Here is a 21,088-nt window from a genome sequence, read left to right on the forward strand (position 1 = left end):
GATATCAGGGAATAGTTTGCTATCACCGTAATTGTTTAGTGTCTGAGCTCTCAGACACATGCAACACTCTAATTTTTATATAAAGCTAACATTGGATATAGCCAACATTGGTTAGGATATGTTTGGTTGCAAGTGACATAAAACTCAGCTCAAGTAAAAGACCAAGGGCCACCTGCAGCATGATTGGTCTGAGTCCACTAATCATCCAGGAGAGACACATAGGTCAGTGGTCCCACCTGCTGAAGCAGGCTGCTCTAAGCGATGGAGATCTGTGCTCAGGCAGCTGGGGCGCGGAAGCTGAAAATTACCCACCACGCTGAAGCCATGCACGTGGTCTGGAAGGCTTTGAGGCAGGTCCAGAAGGAGCGGAGCATCCCCCAGAGCTGCCTGCAGTTAGCTAAAACCAGCTGCCAGCGGAAAGGCAGGACTCACATCAGCCCAGCTCCTCCAGATCCCATCAAACGTTTCTTGCTAGATTTGTTTTATGTGATCTACAGCTGTGCTGTTTGGCACTTTAAAAAACAGAAAGTTCCCGGGGTGCCTGGGTGGCTTAATCAGTTAAGCACCCAACTTCAGCTCAGGTCATGATCTCACAGTTTGTGAGTTCGAGCCCCGCATCGGGCTCTGTGCTGACAGCTCGGAGCCTGGAGCCTGCTTCAGGATCTGTGTCTCCCTCTCTCTCTGCCCCTCCCCTGCTCAAGCTCTGTCTCTGTCTCTCAAAAATGAATAAATGTTAAAAAAATTGTTTTAATAAATAAACATTTTTTAAAAAGTTTTTTAAATAGAAAGTTCCTTGGGGCGCTTGGGTGGCTCAGTCAGTTAAGTGTCTGATTCTTGCTTTCGGCTCAGGTCATGATCCCACAGTTTGTGAGTTCGAGCCCTGCATTAGGTGGCTCAGTTGGTGTCCACTTCAGCTCAGGTCATGACCTCGTGGTTCATGAGTTTGAGCCCTGCATCGGGCTCTGTGTTGACAGATCAGAGCCTGGAGCTGTTTCGGATTCTGTGTCTCCCTGTCTCTCTGACCCTCCCCTGCTCATGCTGTCTCTCTCTTAAAAATAAAATTCAAAACACATTAAATTATAAAAAAAAAAAATCCATGTCAAACTCTGTACCACACACAGCGTATACTTCCTTTTGCACATGAAACGTTTACCACATGTGTGTATTAAGAAGAAAGAAAACATCAAGTATCCTCCAAAGCAGAAATCTGACAGGCCAAACACTATGTCCAGGATACAATAAACCAGAGATTAGTCACAAAAGTAAAGCAAACAACAATCCTAGCCTCCTTCTTAAGTAACTGTCGAGTCAAAGAGAAAATAGAAACTATAATGGTTGATTGTTTTGAATTAGGAATACCACATAATTATGAGATAATGCCAATTTACGTCATTATGACTTCAAAGGTGTTATATGTCAGGCCTTAGCCCTAAAGTCGCGACTATTTGAACACTGTAAAATTTACCAACTTTAAATGCATTCATTTTTTGTAAGAAAAATTACTATAAATAACTGACCTAATATTTCAACTCAAAATTTCAGGGAAAGAACTTTAAAACAAAGCCAGGAAAAAGAAATAAGAAATAATAAAGAGGAAAGTTAACGTTGATAAATGTGAAAGCAGTAGAATTGATAAAGAAATTCAAAAGTCGATTTTTTTAAAGATTTTTTTTAATATCTTAAAAAAATTTTTTTTTGTTTCCATTTGAGAGAGAAAGAGAGAGACAGTGCACGAGCAGGGGAGGGGCAGACAGAGAGACTGAGACAGAATCTGAAGCAGGCTCCGGGCTCTGAGCTGTCAGCACAGAGCCCGACGTGGGGCTCGAACTCATGAGCCATGAGATGATGACCTGAGCCAAAGTCGGACGCTCAACTGACTGAGCCAGTCAGGTACTCCTTAAGATTTTATGTTTATGTAATCTCTACACTCAACATGGAGCTTGAACCCACAGTTCTGAGATCAAGTCACATGCTCCACCGACTGAGCCAGCCAGGCGCCCCCAAAAGTAGACTCTTAAACAAAAAATTAAGCACTTCAATAGTTACAGTTTCTGCCAAATTGAATAAAAGGAGAGAAAAGACAAATGCAATTAGCAAGTTGATGTAATTAACAGTTTATAATGTAAAATTATAAGAATGACAATTCCCACATGGACATGTGAATAGGTTTTCAAATCTTATTGGAAAGTATGGTTCAAATTAATACAAGAAACAGACTCACAAAGAAAAGAAAATCCTTATGTTCCCCTAAGTGAGGAAGAACCTCAAAGCATTATCAGAGGATCATCTTCCCAGGGGCGCCTTTGTGGCTTAGTTGGTTGAGGAGCCAGCTCTTGATTTTGGCTCAGGTCATGATCTCATCGTTTGTGGGATCAAGCCCTGTGTCGAGCTCTCTCTCTCTCTCTCTCTCACGAGATAAATAAATAAGCTTAAAAAAAAATCACCTTCCCAGAGTCCCTGTAGATCATTTGGTCAGTAAGTTCTTTCAGATTCCAAAGAAACAACTCACTCCAGCCTACGTAAGCCACTGCTGATGTGGAAAAGGACAAAATGTCCAACCCCTTGTATGAAGTCAGTACAACCCGGATGCGAAACCTAGCAGAGCGAGCCCAGCCGCACGATGCCAGCCAGACTCCTGACACGCATCCAGAACCCCCTTCCATTTCCTGGTCTTGAGCTCCCGGGTTCTTGCCCTCCCATTTGTCCCTAAATCCTTTTGATCAATAGTCCCCCTTGTCCAGGGCAGACCCAGCCTTCACTTTAATCCCCCAAGGGGCTTGCGTGCTGGATCATTCGCACCAAAGCTGGGTTTTGCTCGCTGCCTTCCTCATCACACTTAGTGACTTAGACCCGGTTAACCTACTCACCCAACACCCTGTGCCCACACTGCCGCTGAGTGCCTCTGACCCTCTAGCAACCCATGGGCATTGCTGACCAGCTGCAGAGCAGAAGGCCCCCTTGGGGGCCTTTTGCATGCCAAGGCTGCCTCTGTTAGGTCTCTGCTAGAGACAGCAGACTAGACAGTGACCATCCTCCCCTCCTGGACATTGCCGATGCCCTCCCCACCCCCCACCTCTGTATCCACCCCACAGCTGTCTCACCAGCACCCCTGCATCTGCACCTCCCTGAGACACATCTCCCCTTCTCATGCCTTGTTCTCTTACAAGGGATGTGGGTCCCACAGTAAAATGGCTCAAGTCCCTGGGGGAAATATGGTTCTTTCAGTTTTGCCACAAAGCTTTCCCCTATTCTGGTTGCAGTCGCTGGTAACTGACAGAAGCCCAACTCCAAACTTGGTCAAGAAAAAAAGAACTTTTAAGTGGATGTAACAAATCTCTAGGGCTTTGGGTATGGCTGGATCCAGGTGCCTAAATGATTGCCTTTCATCTGTTAGCTCTTTTTTTCTCTGAGTTGACTTGATTCTCTAGCAGGCAGCTTCAGACTTAGGTGGTCTTTACAGATCACACTCCCAAAAGAAAAAAAAAAAGTAAGCAGAGTTAGAAGAAAAAAAAAAAAGGAGATACAGCTTTTGTGATACCAGAGAAGTCATTTTAGACCTCCAGCTATTTATGCCCTACTGTGATTTATGCCCTACTTGCCCATGCCCATTGCCCTACTTGCCCATGCACACTTCTTGCAGAACTTTCTAGGAGGTGTCAGAACGGGGGAAAAAATGCAAAGACCTCGATAGTTAAGGATTTAAAGGGAATGCAAAGATGAATAGTCTCTACCAGGCCAGGAAATAGTCTAACCATAACAGAGACAATAAATCGGTGGTCAAACTCCCAGTGCTGTTTCAAAGGTAAGCAAGGCCCTGCATTCCTTACCCAGGATAAGGATCCCGAGACCACATCCAGTTTATTCCAGCTCTAGGCTCTTGGAGCATCCCCATGGCCCTTCTCCTTGTCCAGTTATCTCTGCCTCTTTATAATTTAAAACCTCTACCCAAGAAGGAGCACAAACCTCATTAACGTAACATACAATGTGTAGGCATGTTTCCTTAAGACACAGGCATGACCTTATGCCCGTCTCTACGTACGATGACAAAGATCTCCTTTCTGAATGTTCATCCTAAGCCTAAAGAAAAGAAACCCACTCACCCCTGCTCAGGGAGTCACATGGCTTTGGAATTTATTCCCCCCTCATCTCCTTATTCACCGCGAATAAATTTTCCTTTCTGTGTGACAGCTCCGCCCAATGTAATCTCTATCTGTACCTCACCAAGGAGCAAACTCGCATTCATTCAGTTCTGAAATGAGTATCTTTCCGATATTTCTGGCAAAAACTCAAGGAGAGATTCTCATTAGGCCGGCGTGTATCATATATCCAAGCCGGACCAGTGTTTATGGCGAGGAGAACGGAGTCCACTAACCAGGATATCACTGAGGCCCGGGACAGGGTTAGGCCCATCCAATCCACATGGCCCAAGCAGGATTACAATGAAAGGGGGCTGTCAAGGAAGGATGGATTCCCCAAGGAAGGGGTTAAGAGGAAACAAAAATGACAAACTCAGCCTGCAGCTCCCCAGGCTGGGACAGATTACAGTTGACCCTCACACTCTGCCCAGGATCTGATGCTTCACACCCTTGGCCCCCAGATGAGCCTGGACCCTCCACCAAACCCTTTTCTCAAGAGATTGTTTTCCTCTTGGGCACTTTTTTTTTTTTTAAGTAATCTCTGTGCCTAAGGTGGGGCTTGAACTCATGACCCCGAGATCAACAGTCGCGTGCTCCACAGACCGAGCCAGCCAGGTGTCCCTCTCTTGGGCACCACTGATCCTTCTTACAATCTGGCTTCCATTCTCTGCCCACCAAAGCCCATCAGGATTGTTCATTTGTGACTGACCTCCAATTTAAACAGGTTCATGGATCTCCCCATGGGGCTTTCAGGTCTATGCAAATCTGGAATTGCAGCTTGGACATCAGATTCTGAGTGAAGGAAAGAGGAGCCCAGAGCAGAAAGAACAGGAATTTCCATTCTCTTTGCACAAGAAGGGGGCCTGCTTTCCAGAACTGAACCTGGGTAGTGAGCTATTGGTACCTAACAAATTATACCAAACTTTAACAACCCAAAACAACAAAAAACATCTCTGGAACTTGGGAGCAAATTAAGTGGATTCACCAAACACAAAGGTTCTAAATGAAAGATTATACAATACAGTTTAGTAGCATATTAAAAGTTCAATAGGGCAAAGGATCTGAATAGATATTTCTCAAAGAAGATAAACAGCCAATAAGCACACGAAAAGATATTTAACATCACTAGTCATTAGGGAAGCAAATCAAACCCACAATGAGGTATCACTTAGGTATCTCATTAGGATGGCTCTTATCCATGAGGATGGCTAATAAAAAAAGAAAGGGGGGTGGGCCTGGCTGGCTCAGTTGGTAGAACATGTGACTCTTGATCTCAGGGTCATGAGTTCAAGCCCCGCATTGGTCATGGAGCCCATTTGTGGGGAAAAAAGGGGAGGGGGAGGGAATAACAAGTGTCGGCAAGGATACGAAGCACTTGGAACCCTTGTGCGTTGATTGGTGGGAATATAAAACGATGTAGCCACTATGGAAAACAGTTTGGTGGTTCCTCAGAAACCACTTGATGCAACAATTTTAATTCTAGGTATATACCCAAAAGAACTGAAAGCAGGGACTCGAACAGATACTTGTACATCGGTGCTCATACAGCATTATTCACAGTAATCAAAAGGTGGAAGCAGGCCCCAAAGTCCATCAGTAGATGAATTGATAAAGAAAACGTGGTCTATCCATACAGTGGAATAACTGAATGAAATTGCCACAACGTGGTACATACACGCTGCAACACGGATGAAAACATCACGCTAAGTGAAATAGAACAGACACAAAAAGACAAATACCATATGATTCCACTTACATGAGGTACCTAGAGTAGCCAAATTCATAGAGACAGAGAGTGGAGTCGAGGTTACCAAGGGAAGTGAGGAGAGGAGGGAGGGAGTGTTTAAAGGGCACAGAATTTATGTTGGGGATGATGAAAAAGTTCTGAAGGTGGATGCTGGTGATGGTTGCACAGCTCTGTAAATGTATTTAATGCCACTGAACTGTATATTTTAAAAAGATTAAAATGACAAATTTTGTGTAATGTATATTTTACCACAATAGTAGATAGATGATAGATAATTTAAAAAAAAATTTTTTTATGTTTATTTATTTTTGAGGGACAGAGAGCGTGAGCCAGGGAGGGGCAGAGAGAGAGCGAGACAGAATCCCAAGCAGGCTCCAGGCTCTGAACTGTCAGCACAGAGCCCAGTGCTGGGTCCCTTCCTGGAGGCTGGCCACAGGTTGTACTCCCACCGCCCCAGAGACAGGCCAATGAGAGGGTACAAAAGCCCTACCCCTGCCTCCATCCGGAACAATCTGAGGGATAGTCCCAGCTCCAGAGCTCCCATGGGAACTGAGACCTCCATTTCAGCTGCATCCCAGCCCAGCTGTTCCTGTCCCCCATCTCCCTCTCTCCCCCCTCCTCCCCCCTCTCCCCTCCTCCTCCCACCCCTCCTCCCCCCACCCCCAGGCGCTGAGCCTGAGAGCCCTGCCCAGTAAACCTCCTTTTGCAAATTTCCCTCTCAGAGTCTGGGTCCCACAGACCTGCCCAGTGACACCACCTATACTTGCTCCAAAAAACTGAACCTCAATCTGATCTATTGTCTAGAAATACGAGGGGGCAGAGAACATGGTAAACACCACCCACAGGGACGTAATCAGCAAAACCAAGAGGAGGCCCATTCTGCAGGGCAAATTACTTGATGTCATCGATGAACAAACAGCAAGAAAAATGAAAAGAGGGAAGGAAAATTCACAGACTGAAAGAGACTCCAGGGGCTCCTGGGTGGCTCAGTCGAGCATCTGATTCTTGATTTCAGCTCAGATCATGGTCTCACAGTTCATGGGATCGAGCCCCAAGATGGGCTATGAGCTGACAACACAGAGTCTGCTTGGGATTCTCTCTCTGCCCCTCCTCCATTCTCTCTCTCTCTCTCAAAACAAATAAATAAACAGAAAGAAAGAAAGAAAGAAAGAAAGAAAGAAAGAAAGAAAGAAAGAAAGAAACTCCAAAGCCATGTGTGCCTCCTTTGAATGCAGGTTTGATAAGGGAAGTGAAAAAAAAATAAAAAATGATGAGCTAATCAAGGAAATCTGAACACTGAATATTTGATGACAGCAAGGAATTAATGTTTAACTTGTAAGATGTGATAATGGAATTATTGTTTTATTAAAAGAATCATTAACCTTTAAAGATACATATTGAAATATCTTAAACAAATTAATATAATGTTGGAAATATGTGGACAAAATATTGGGAAAATTGCAAATATGGATGAAATTATATAATATTGAAAATATATTTCAAAAATTTCTGAGGGTTGTGGAAAGGATGAGGGACAAATGAAACAAATTGGGACAAAGCTGGGGGCCATCGGGTAGCAGGTTCTTTTTTCTGGTCTTTCTACTTTAATATGTGCTTGACAATGTCTCTAATAAATTTATTTTTATTTTTATTTTTTGAATTTTTTGAGAGAGATCATGCAGGTAAGCAAGCAGGGGAGAGGCAGAAGGAGAGAGAGAGAGAGAGAGAGAGATTGAGAGAGAGAATCTCAAGCAGACTCCATGCCTGGCTTATGGCCCAACTCAGGGCTGGATCTCACGACAGTGAGATCATGACCTGAGCAAAATCAAGATTCGCACACTTAACCGACTGAGCCACCCAGGCGCCCCAAAAGATTTTTTTAAAACATCAATTTGAACGTAAAAGTTGGCATCCTATGTAATGGTTAAACATTTGGGTGGTTCTCAGCATGATCAAACGTATTCCCTCGAGGCCACAATCATGAGCTAACTAGGTCTGGAAGTCACAAAGCAAAAAGATGTGAAACAAGAAAATGGACACGAGAAATAGGACTAGTGAAAAGGAAGTTATGTGATTTGCAGATGACACAGTTGACTACTACAGAAAAACCAAATCAAGTGAAATACGTCACACTTATGACAGTGTAGCAAAGAGACTAAATGCGAGAAGAATAGACATGTGGGTTTTTTTGTTCTTTTTTAATGTTTATTTATTTTTGAGAGAGCACAAGCGGGGAGGGACACAGGGAGAGGGAGACACAGAATCCGAAGCAGGCTCCAGGCTCTCAGCTGTCAGCACAGAGCCCAACGCGGGGCTCGAACCCACCAACTTCAAGACCATGACCTGAGTGGAAACCAAGAGTCAGACACTTAACCACTGAGCCACCCAGGTGCCCTAAGACATGTTTTCTTATATGTTAATAACATTCAATTAGATTACATAATGGTGGGAAAGACTCTATCAAAATAACCAGGAAAAAAAATTACTAGGGGGTGCCTGGGTGGCTCAGTTGGTTAAGCGTCTATTGATTTCGGCTCAGGTCATGATCTCGTGGTTTGAGTTCGAGCCCCGAGTTGAGCTCTGTGCTGACAGTGCAGAACCTGCCTGGGATTTTTTCTCTCTCCCTCTCTCTTTGCTCCTCCCCCGCTATCTCACTCTCTCTCTCAAAAGAAATAAACTTAAAAAAAATGTTTGTTAATAAAGTAAGAGGAGAAACATGCAATTCTTCTTTAAAAAATTATTAGGATAGGGGCGCCTGGGTGGCGCAGTCGGTTAAGCGTCCGACTTCAGCCAGGTCACGATCTCGCGGTCCGTGAGTTCGAGCCCCGCGTCGGGCTCTGGGCTGATGGCTCAGAGCCTGGAGCCTGTTTCCGATTCTGTGTCTCCCTCTCTCTCTGCCCCTCCCCCGTTCATGCTCTGTCTCTCTCTGTCCCAAAAATAAATAAACGTTGAAAAAAAATAAAATAAAATAAAAAATTATTAGGATAAAAAAAAAACATTATTTGGAGTAGCCTTAATAATAAATGTAAGAGATGTGTGAAGAAAGGTAAATTTTTTTCTTAGTGATATAAGTCACCTGTTCCAGGATGGAAAACTGACGGTTGTTAAGAATGTCGGTCTTTCCAAATTAATGTTAGTGTTTTAATACAATTCTAACCAAAATGCGGGGAGTCTTTTATGCCGTTATTGAAATATACGGACATACAATAATTTCACGTATTGAAAGTGGATAACGTAATAAGTCTGACATGCATACTCATGTCAAACCGTGACCACAGTCAAGAGAGCGGGCCACCCATCACTTGTGCCCCTAGGCACTCTCTCCCTTCTTTCCTTCTTTGCCTCCCCCTCTCCCTTCCCTGGTCTTCAGGCAACCACTGATCTGCTTCCTACCATCATGGATCAATTTGCATTTTCTGGAATTTCATAGATGTGCAGTCATCTGTATAGCACCTACTCTTTTTCATCGAACTGCTTTTACCTAGCATAATTATTTACAAATCCACCCACCCTGTTGTGCGTATCAATACCTCCTTTTCAGTCTTGTGTTTGTTTTTTTTTTTTTCTAAGTAAGCGCTATATTGAATGTGGGGCTTGAACTCACAACCAAGATATCAAGAGTCGTATGCTGTATGGACTGAGCCAGCCAGGCGCCCCTCAACAGCTCCTTTTCATTGTTGAGTGGTATTTCATTGTATGGATATACTAAATTTTATATCTTTTTTATTTTTTATTAATCTTTGAGAGAGAGAGAAAGAGGACAAGTGGGGAGGGGTAGAGAGAGAGGGAGACACAGAATCTGAAGCAGGCTCCAGGCTCTGAGCTGTCAGCACAGAGCCCAACCCGGGACCCGAACCCACGAACCATGAGATCATGACCGGAGCCAAAGTCGGATGCTTTAACCGACTGAGCCACCCAGGCGCCCCATGGATATACTAAATTGTAATCAGTAGTTGAACTTGCAAATATTAAATCTAAGAATAATGAAGGTCAGCTGTATGTACTGAAATGTATTACAAGGAACTGCCTTTCACGACTGTGGGGGCTGACGGAGGGGGCTGGCAAGCCCAGAATCCACAAGGGCAACCCGTCAGGAAGGGCTGGCTAGAACTCCATGCCCACAAGAGTTGAACTACACAGGCAGAATTTCTTCTTTCGGGAATCTTCCACCCTGCTCTTTAAAGCCTTTCAACTGTTTGAATTAGGCTCCCTTAGATTATGTAGGATAATCTCTCTTAACATCAATTGCCTATAAACTTTCATCACCTCACAAAACACCTTCCTGGCAACACCTAGGCTAGTTCTGACTCCAGAACTGGGGGCTGTGGCCTAGCCAGGTTGAGACATCAAAAGACCATCACAGTCACTGGACGAAACCACGCTGTAGCTGCAATACTGAAGACAGAGGAGTATGATAAAAGCTACGTATTATCCCGCTTCACGTTTAATAATAAACATGACAGAACACAAGAGCCAGTGTTTTTGTGCTGGAAAAATCTCGCGAATGAATGGGAGAATAAAAGCGGCAACACTGAAACGGCATGGCACGTCTCGCCCTCCAAAAAAATGCATTTAAAGATGCAGGGGGTTTTGTTTAAGGAGAGCTCAATTCGGGAAAAGTTGGAACACTCCCGACACTGGATGGGCTATCTCACAATAAGCTTTTACTGCCGCGGGCTCTGAAACTGCTCAGCCAAAGACAAATCTCCCACACTGTTCGAGAGACGTGTGGAAGGCAAGGGCATGCGCGAGGAAATTAACGAGCTACTTTTTGGGTTGGATCAGCGGACAACAGTGGAAGCAGTTCCTTGTGGAACGGTGTGATATGTTCTAGAATAGATGACCTTTCTTTTACCAGTGAAAGCAGGTCGTTGAGGAAACAGCCTCGCTTTCCCCTCCAGCAGGCAAATGGACGAAACCGCAGACCCCTCTCAACCGGGGGGGGGGGGGGGGGGGCATCTCCTTGCTTTTGGTCACGAGGGACGCGCTGCCGCTTTCTTACTTTGTGAGTCGCCCCGTGCAAACTACAAAGGCTGTCGACGTTTTGGAAGCGCTAAACACGTTTTTTGCCAAATCGGTTGTGCCTGGAAAGAAACGCTTCATTCTCTCTGGCCAGATGGACCTCCCGCAAAGCTTATTTTGCAAACTCAGTGATAAAGAGAGCTCTGCACGTCGTCATCGCTCGATGCTTTTTACGCAGACCGGCACAGGCAGTAGAGACTTGCCCAATATCTCTGCGAGATGTCTTGTCAACATTCATCAAAGTCATCAACTCTGTCGGAAGCAGGTCCCTCCATCACTGCATTTGAAAAAGTTTACAAGGAAATGGGAAAACAGTTTATAGAGGGCTTCTCACTGGCTTTTAAAGGACAAGTTCTTTTTTATTTTTTAATGTTTTTAAATATTTATTTTTGAGAGAGAGAGAGAGAGAGAGAGAGCAGGGGAGGGGCAGAGAGAGAATAGAATCCCAAGCAGGCTTCAGGCTCTGAGATGTCGGCACAGAGCCCGATGTAGGGCTCAAACCCATGAACTATGAGATCAGGACCTGAGCTGAAGTCAGGGGCTTAACCGACTGACCCACCCAGGCACCCCAGAATGTTACTATTCTTTGAGAAAACCCTGTCTTCACCTAGTAAAGAAAGCCCTGGACGCTTAGATATATATCTATGCAAATCAAGATTTTCTGGACTTATACCAGAAAAAAAGAAAGCTGTTACAAACATTTTCATACAATTTTTTTGTGTGTGGACACGTTTTAATTTCTCCTGAGTAAATACTTAGAAACAGAACTGGAGTCATAGCGTAGGTATATGTTTAACTTTACAGTATTATAAACTGTCGGTGTAGCTGTATGTTGAATTTTATAATAAACGGCCACTTTCCAAAATGGCTGTACCATTTGACATTTTACTGGCAATGAGTAAGAGATTTGGCTCTATAGCCTTGACAACGTTTGCCCTGTCAGTTTTAACTTTAGCCATGCTGGGGGGTAGACAGTGGTATCTCTTTGTGGTTTTGATTTGTATTTCTCTGACGGCTAATGATGTTGAGCACTTTTCCGTGTGCTTTTTTTTTTTTTTTTTTTCAAATTCAGATGTCTTCTTTTAGTGTCTGCTTAAGACTAGTCTTTTTACTGGGTTATCTTTTTCTTGAGGACTTGTCATCCTTTATAGTTTATGGGTACAAATCCTTTATCGGGAATTCATTTGTGAATATTTTCTCCCAACTTATGGTTGTCTTTTCATTTTCTTAACATTGTCTCCCGAGGAGGGGCGCCTGGCTGACTCAGTCAGTGGAGCGTGTGACTCTTGATCTCTGGGTTGTGAGTTAGAGTCCCACGATGGGTGTAGAGATTGCTTTAAAAAATAAAATCTTAAAAATAAATAAATAAAACACAAAACAAACAAAAAGTGTCTTCCGATGAGCAGACATTTTAATTTTGATGAAGTCCCATTTAACATTTTTCCCCATTTATAGTTAATGCCTTTTGTATGCTAAGAAATCTTTCCCTACCCTAAGCCATAAAGATATTCTCCTTTGTTTTCTTCTAGAAGTTTTATAGTTCTATGTTTTGTATTCAGGTCTGTGATCCACCGTGCATTAATTTTTATATATAGGGTGGAGTAAAAGTTGAGGTTCATTTTTTTTAAATATAAATAACCTAGTTTTCTAAACACTATTTGTTGAGAAGACTGTCTTTTCCCCCATTGAATGCCATAATGCCATTTTAAAAAATCAATCAAATCAATATATGAGGAATTACTTCCAGAATACCTTCTCTATTTCATTGATATATTTATCCTCACAACAATAAGGCACTGCCTTGGTTTCCGCAGCTTTCTAATAAATCTGGAAATCATTTAGTGTGAGTCCTCCAGCTTTTTTTTTTATTTTTTTATTTCTTTTTTCTTTTATTTTTGAAGGCCATTTTAGCTATTCTAGTCCTTTGCATTTCCATATAAGCTTTTAAGTCATCTTGTCAACGTCCACTAAAAAGGTTGCCGAGACTATGATGATTGGATTGAATCTATAAATAAATTTGGAGAGGATGACGTCTTAACAATATTGTGTCTCCTCATCCACAAACGGGGTATATCTCTCCAGTTCCCTAGTTAATTTCAGTTCTCGCAATGTCTTCTCATCTTTTGCTGCAGTTATGTTGGCGGTGAGGAAGATGCATGGGAGGAGGCTCCCGCAGGGACAGCAGCCGCGCGTGCGGCGAGGGAGGGAGCGGCGAGTAGCGGCCGCCAGGGCGGCGCCCGAGAGCGGGGTGGTGCGGGGACTGGAGAGCCGAGTGGGCCCCCCTCTGCCTGCCCTTCTCTTCCGGTCCGCAAGCGAGACCCTGAGCCAAAATCCATGAAAGGACGCCAGACACTAACCACAAGGGGGCGCACGAGCCCTCAGAAAAAGAACAGCAAGAAGCAACTGAACATATGGATGAAGTACAAAATGCAATGGTCAGACTTAATGGCCAAGCCAGTAAGGAGACTTTGCAAAGACAACAGAAACATAACAAGCCCCGCCAACCATTTTTTCAGGAGGGGTCGGAGCTGGTGGCCCAAATTCCCCATCTGGGGGGAACATTTGTCAGCCATCCTCAAGTATCTGCACCGCTTGGGGAGGAGGATGAAGATGTGAGCATTGTTCGCCAAGAGTGGAAGCGACAGAACTTCAAGGTATTAAATCAGGTGACAGAATAGATTTTTATCTTGGTGAAAAACCTCACTTCGAAAACAAAGTGCTTTCCAAAGAAGTTCATCGGAGTGTTGATCCACCCCCAGGGCTCACGGAAGTCAAGTGGAAATCTGGAAAGGATTTGGCAAAACGTTCAAGTCAGACTCAGAATCAAGCCAGCAGGAGGAGAGAGCGTGGGAGCCAGAGGGTGTGCTCCTCTGGTTTACTGACCAGTCCGCGCGGGTGCGGGTGAGTGGGGCGGGGCGATCAGAGATGACAGGTGGCAAATCCATGGCAGCACTCCTTGGCTCCCGACATGGATGATGAAGAAGAGGAAGAAGATGATGATGGAGGAGGAGGAATGGAAGATATTGACAAAGTGAGGATGAAGATGATGTTGAGCTCCGGGAGGAAGGGGAAGGACGAGGAGAGAGAAGCCGACTCATGGAACAGGGATGGATTCCAGCCTTCCTTCCTAAATCGTCTCCAGTTCCTGGGAGCAAGTTGCAGCCTTCCCCCCACCCCCTCTTGTGCTCTGTCGCCCTGTTTTTTTGAGGTCCCGTTTCTCTCTTTTACACCAGCAAAGGCTCTCAACTATCTGGGGAGGAAAAAACCTTGAGCAGAATACATTGGGGGGGGGGGATCTCTACTCCTTTCTGTTCCAAATTCATTTTCATCCCTTCCTGTCTCAACAAAAACTTTATGGAATCAACACCACCGGGGAGCCGGGAACAAAACCAAACCACCTTCTGCTCCCTTAATTCGCTGGCCGCTGGAGGGCGCTAGGCCCCTGTGTAGAAGGGCATAGAAGTCTAGCTTTTCCCCTCCTATCTCCGTCTGTGGGCTAAAAGATTACACTGCGTCTCCATGTGCGTATAGACGGTTGGCATTTACCAACGTGTATCAGTCTACCTTCTCTTGTGTAAGAAAAAAATTTTTTAGGGGCACCCTGGTGGCTCAGTTAGTTAAGAGCGTCTGACTCGATTTCAGCTCAGGTCATGATCTCACAGCTCGTGAGATTGAGCCCCGCATTGGGCCCTGCACCGACAGCACGGAGCCCGCTTGGGATTCTCTCTCTCCCTCTGTGCCCCTCCCGCCCCCTCAAAATAAATAAAATAAACATGAAAGTTTTTTTAAACTTTAAAAAATGGGGTTATGAAAGGTCAGCAAAGGGTGGATTTGAGATGTTTGGGTGGATTAAGGAGGCATTTTGACATTTGGCTTCTCCTTTGGCATGTTTAATTGTGATGTATTTTACTTTTACAGGTTTTGACTTTAAATTTGTTAGTTCACATACAGTATCAAATTAGTTTCAGGTGTAGAATTTAGTGATTCAAAATGCACGTACAACAGCCAGTGGCCGTCACAAGTGCACTTTTTAATCCCCATCACTTATTTAACCCATCCCCCCCCCGCCCCCCACCTCCTCCCTGGTATGATCATGATGTTTAATAGACATCTCTGCATGTAAAATGACACTTTAGAAATAAAATTTTCTCCTAATAATGACTTGAGCCCTGCCTCTTGGTGAGACAATCAGCAGAACCTGTAGGATTTTATCTGGAATTGACCTGCTCCATTGTGGAGTGTTTATTTAAAATTTGTATTTTGTGTCCCTGGAAAGCTGATGCTCAGTTTTAAAAGTGAAAATTGCACAGGGGCGCCTGGGTGGCTTAGTTGGTTAGGTGTCCAACTTCAGCTTAGGTCATGATCTCACTGTTCGTGAGTTCAAGCCCTGCATCCGGCTCTGTGCTGATGGTGCAGATCCTGCTTGGGATTCTCTCTCTCCTTCTCTCTGTCCCTCCCATGTTTGTGCACTCTCTCTCTCTCTCTCAAAATAAATAAACTTAAAAGTTTTTATGGATATCATCCACTGTCTTATATTTTTCTGATAAGAATGTAGCCATTATTCTTACCCGTGTTCCTTTGCAGGTAATAGGTCTTTATTGAGTGGCTGTTTTAGTCTTTGTTTTTGAACAATTCGGTTATGATGTGCAGAGGTGTGGCTTTCTTCTTGGCTCTGGGGGTTGTTTCTCATCAAATTTAGAAAATTCCAATCATTATTTTTCAGAGATATTTTTCAGCTCCATTCATTCTCTCCTGTCCTCCGTGGACTCAATTACACGTACATGAGGCAATTTGATATGGTCACTGTGGCTCTCTTCATTTTTTTCCCCAATCTTTTTTCTCTTTGAGCTTCAGTTTGGATAGTGTAGGGGAAGTTCTGGGCTTGGAGCCCCTGTAACAACAGATAAGTTAACAAGAGAAAAATCACACAAATTTCTTTAATGTAAGTTTTACGTGCCACGGGAGCCTTCACAAGGAAATGAAGACCTAAGCAGTGAAGCCTAACTCGTTAACTTTGACAAAGAGTGGAGAGCTGTGGGCACGCCTGGTATCCGACTCTTGCTTTCTGCTGGGGTCATGATCTCACGGTTCGTGGGTTCGAGCCCCACATCGGGCTCTGTGCTGACAGGGCAGAGCCTGCTTGGAATTCTCTCTGTCCCTCTCTGTCTGCCCCTCCCCTGCTCATTCTCTCTCAAAAAATAAAAAAAAAGAAAGAGTGGAGGGTTGTGGGAACATGTGACAGGACCAAACAAAGAGAAGGTATGACCTGAGTTCATGCAACGGGGGCAAATCCCATTCCTTCATCTCCTCTTGGTGTCTCTGTCTTCAGAGATAAGGGTGCTCCTTTCACCGAAGGGCCTATGACCCGCCTCAGGGAAGGTCACAGAGTCCTTCCAGAATCTGCTCTCACATTCCTTCCGCTTGAAATACTCAATATGCCAAGCTGCTGCTGTATTTCGGGGTAGCGTGTCCCAAACTCTGTCAATAATTTCTGTTGAACTGTCCTCTGGTTAACTGATCCTTTCTTCTGCTGTTAAGCCCTTCTAGTGAATTTTTTGAGATATTTTGTTTTTCGGTTCTAGGCTTTCCATTTGGTTCCCTTCTTAGAGTTTTCATAGCTCTCCAGAAACACCTCCATTTCTTTTATTATATATACTTCTCTTCTGCAAATTATTTAACATATTTATGATTGAAGTCTTTGCCTTCATATTTCAATATGTGAGTTATGTGTTTATCGACTTTATGATTGTGCACTACATTTTCATACTTCATTGCATGTCTAGTAATTTTTAATTTTTTTTTGTTTGAGAGAGAGAGAGAGAGAAAGAGAGTGGGTGAGGGGCAGAGAGACAGAGGGAGACACAGAATCCGAAGCAGGCTCCAGACTCAGAGCCATCAGCACAGAGCCCAACGCGGGGCTCGAACTCATGAGCTGAGATCATGACCCGGGCCGAAGTCGGACGCTTAACTGACCGAGCCACCCAGGCGCCCCTGTAGTAATTTTTTTTAAAAAGTCAGCTCTATGCCCAAGGTGGGGCTCAACCTCATGACTCCAAGATGAAGAGTCACATGCCCTACAGACTGAGCCAGCCAGGTGCCCCTAGCAATTTTTTGCTTACTGGACATTGTGGATGATGCACTGTAGAGAGTCTGATTTCTATTATCCTTCTCTGAACACTGTTGAGTTTTGTAGGCAATTAAATTCCCAACACGTCATCTTGAGCATGAGGGGGGGCGCTCAGTTTCAGGCTTGAGGCTTTGTTAGGGTGAGCCTATTTTGGTTTTGCGTTTTGCCCCGCGTCCTAGGCTCAGTCCTTAGGTGTGGGATGTGGCTGTTACTTCTGAAATATGGCCTTTCTAAGTCTCAGAGAAAAGCTTGAAGTGCTTATTAAAAGCCTCTATCTAACTGGGCAGAATTTGAACTCCAAACTCTGCCTCCCCAGCACTCGGCAGCTGCTGGCATCTATAGCCAGCTCTGTTAACTTTCCCGTTGTTTTCCCTTGGGCTCGTTAGAATCTTGCCCTGTGCATACACAATGTAGGACTTGGCTGAGAATTTGAAGGCAGTTAAGTGTGCAGATCTTATGGCTCAGTGTCTCTTTTATTTTCAGGAAAATTTCCAGACTTAAACTCCAAGCGGACTCCTCAGTGCAGTAAGACAGGCCCCCTTTCTGATTAAACTCTGTGTCTGGGGATCCATGCTAACTCATGGGTACCCAACAGGAGAAAACTGGTTAAACATGGATCTCACCCAGTACCCTTATCTTCTTTTAAGGGTGATAGACATCTGTTTCAGTTTCTATCTGGTATTATCTGTCCAACAACTTTAAAAGCTGATTTATATTTTGTACAGTTTATAATTGTTAACAGAACGGTCTGTTTTCAGACACTCCATCATTACCAGAACCAAACTCCCTAACTTAACTGTATTTTAAATGTAAACACATCTTATCTAATGCATTAGTGAACACATAATTCTATCACAAAAGTTGTGCATAAATACTTTAATAAATTTACTTCAATATAATTGGTTTCCCTCGTAATCCTTTCTTTTAAAGCAAATAATCTTGAGAACGTTATTCTGAGAGGTTCAAAGTCTTTACCAGGACCCCCTACGTGCAAATGTTAAGAACTCCTGGCCTAGATTCTCTCCTGCTGCTATCACAGCTTTCCCTGCATTTGGGGGAAGGACTTTCTCCAGGGTTCCTTCGTTCACCACTTACTGAGTACCTACTGCATGTCAGGCACTGTCCTAGGCCCACGGGACAGAACAATGACATCAAGCCCCTCTACTCAGAGGTTAGCAGGGATACATGTGTGCTTTTCATGTTTCCACGTGGTGGGCCCAGCAGTAGAGGAACTCTCCAGGCCTTTTCCCGGCGCCGCTGGGTTACCTGATCTGCGGGGGATAGCCACTGGCTCCTATCTAGAAATTGGAGAGAATGAGCCTGCTGAAAGGCTCTAAGCCGAGGGCTGCTTGCTCTTCCCCTCTCCACCTCGGCTGAGGGTCACAGAGGGTCACAGCGCACACCGCTCTACTGTCTGCCCAGGTTTTTTAAGGGCGGGGAAGGGAGTTTCAGGCAGGAAGGAGGGCTCATCTGTCAAATGCTGCAAGGAAGAAAGGGGACATAAGTCACAATGCTAGGGACAAGGAGTGGGACTCAGGAGTGTAGTCCTTCTCAAAGTTTGGCAATGAAGGCAAGTGGCAACAGCTGGGTGGGGAGGTCGGGTCAGGGGACAATTCTTTTGACGAGAAAACTTTTGGCACTGTTTTAGGCTGAGGGGAAACAGATGGAGATACAAAGAGACAGTGAACCAAGCATACAAAAATGGGATACCTCTGGGAAAGGGCGCAGGCCAACCATTCCATGAAATTGAGTTCTCTGTGCATTCCACAGCCTCTCTTAGTGTGCTGAGTGGACTTCCTGCAGACTCCCAAGCCCCATCACTTAATCCAAGTGTAAATTTGAAGTTAAAGACACATTGGCCTGGGAGCACCTGGGTGGCTCAGTTAAGTGTCCAACTCTTGATCTCAGCTCAGGTCATGATCTTCCAGTTCGTGGGCACAGACAGCACAGCACAGAGCCTGCTTGGGAATTTTTTCTCTCTGCCCTTCCCTCGCTTGTGTGCTCTCTTTAATGTGTTAAATAAACATTAAAAAAACAAAACAAAACAACACCACGGGGCACCTGGGAGGCTCCGTCGACTTTGGCTCAGGTCATGATCTCACTGCTGGTGAGTTCGAGCCCCACTTCAGGCTCTGCATTGACAGCTCGGAGCCTGGAGCGTGCTTCAGAGTCTCTAATATAAAATGAAACAGAAGAAAAAAAAAAGTAAAAGAAAAAAAACACATTGCCCTGAAACGCAGCCTTAGGTTTCCACATCCTTGTGGATGTGCTGCCACCTGCTGGAAGAATGACAGAAGTGGCGACAACCATTTGCCAACGGGAGCTGCTTTTCTAAAATGGCTGCAAAACCTTCACCCAGCCCACCAACCCGGAGACCATACCGGTGTCCGGGAGGCAAGAGTTAAGACGTTTGCAGGATTCTAGTCCCTAAAGGTAAGCGTTAATGCTCCTCCTTGGCCTTCCAGGGTGACGGACTACCCTCCAACCTCCTCTCCATTCCACACAAGTCAGCACACCACCCCTGGAACAACCAGTAATAACAGGACTGGACTGTCCCCAATTTAATGGTGAGGAACCGAACAGCAGAAAGGGAGAACGAACCTTACTTTTCCGCCCACATCAGGCGTATGGAGGGGCTGAGGGAAGTGCCTGAGGGAAGGCATACCATCAGCAGCATTCGCTTATTAAAGTACATGTGTACAGTGATTCTAGATTTTTATGTTTATTTTTGAGACAGGAAAGGAGGGGCAGAGAGGGGAACAGAAGATCCGAAGTGGGCTCACGACTGACAGCAGAGCCCGATTTGGGGCTTGAACTCACAAACCAGATCACGACCCGAGCCAAAGTCAGATGCTTAACTGACTGCACCAGCCAGACACCCCAAGAGCAAATCTAATGGTGGAATACGTTTCCCTTCCCTTCAACAAGGGAACCCACAGACACCCCACACCTCTAGGGCTGTAAAGTCCTATTTAGTAACAGGTACTTAAGCACTGGCTGTGCAGGGCCTGGACTCACAGCAACCCTGGTCTCTGTTCCTAATGGCCAAATAACTTTTCAGGTTTATTTAAACCTCTAGGCCTGCCAGGTAGAGTAGCCAACCAGGGCAAGCACCTACACGAGAGAAGGCTGTAGGGTCACGACAGCCCTAGAATCCTCCTTTGCTAGGTCTCAGGAGATGCAAACACCAACCTCACAGGCCTTGCTAGCCCAGTTTTGGGACACTGTTTTGCCCGGATGCAAATTTTGACATTAGGCAGTCTGAACTCCACTGAGTGAACAGCAACTTTTGAATCCAGAGAAACACAGGCTGCCAAGCTTTTTTTTAAGTTTATCCAAGAACATCTGCTTGCTGGCTTGACCTTCATAGCAGCAACAAGCTTCCACTGGTGCACTCACCCTCAAAGCAGGCCATCATAGCTATCCCCCATATCCAGAAGACTAGCTTAAGCTGCAAAAAATATGCATACAGCTGAGATTTCCTTCACCCACAAGTGAAACTCAACCAGGCCTAAAACGGATATTTACTTACAAAAACACTTTTTTGATGTTTATTTTTAAGAGAGAACATGAGCAGGGGAGGGGCAGAAAGAGAGCTCCAGGCTCTGAGCTGTCAGCAGAAGCCTGACGTGGGGCTTGAACTCATGAACCCTGTGATCATGACCGGAGCAGTAGTCGAATACTTAACTGAACCACCCTGCAGCCCCTTTTCTTTGTACGCTCACATTAAAAATGTATTATGAGACACCTGGGTGACTCCATTGGTTACGCGTCACAAGCGGTCCGCAGAGGCCACTTCCATCCTGTCCTCCTCTCTCTGCCCCTCCCCTGCTCTCAAAAATAAAGATTTTATTTTGCTAAAATGCAAAAGAGTTGGTTTTTTAAATATCTGAGAGCAAGCACAAGCAGGGGAGAGACAGAGAGGACCAAGAACCCCAAGCAGGCCATCCCACAAACCCCGGAGATCATGACCGGAGCCAAATCAGGATTTTTTTTCTTTAATGGTTTTTAATGGGGCACCTGGGTGGCTCTCTCAGTTGAGCATCCCACTCAATT

At 44.8% G+C, this 21,088-nt stretch overlaps 1 pseudogene; it reads left to right on the forward strand.

Annotated features, from left to right (window-relative positions):
• The first annotated feature begins 261 nt into the window (after nucleotides 1-261).
• LOC115519925 lies at nucleotides 262-16,240 on the forward strand (annotated as a pseudogene).
• The last annotated feature ends 4,848 nt before the right edge of the window (nucleotides 16,241-21,088 follow it).

The sequence above is a fragment of the Lynx canadensis genome, chromosome C1, assembly GCF_007474595.2.
Source record: "Lynx canadensis isolate LIC74 chromosome C1, mLynCan4.pri.v2, whole genome shotgun sequence".
Taxonomy (NCBI): Eukaryota; Metazoa; Chordata; class Mammalia; order Carnivora; family Felidae; genus Lynx; species Lynx canadensis.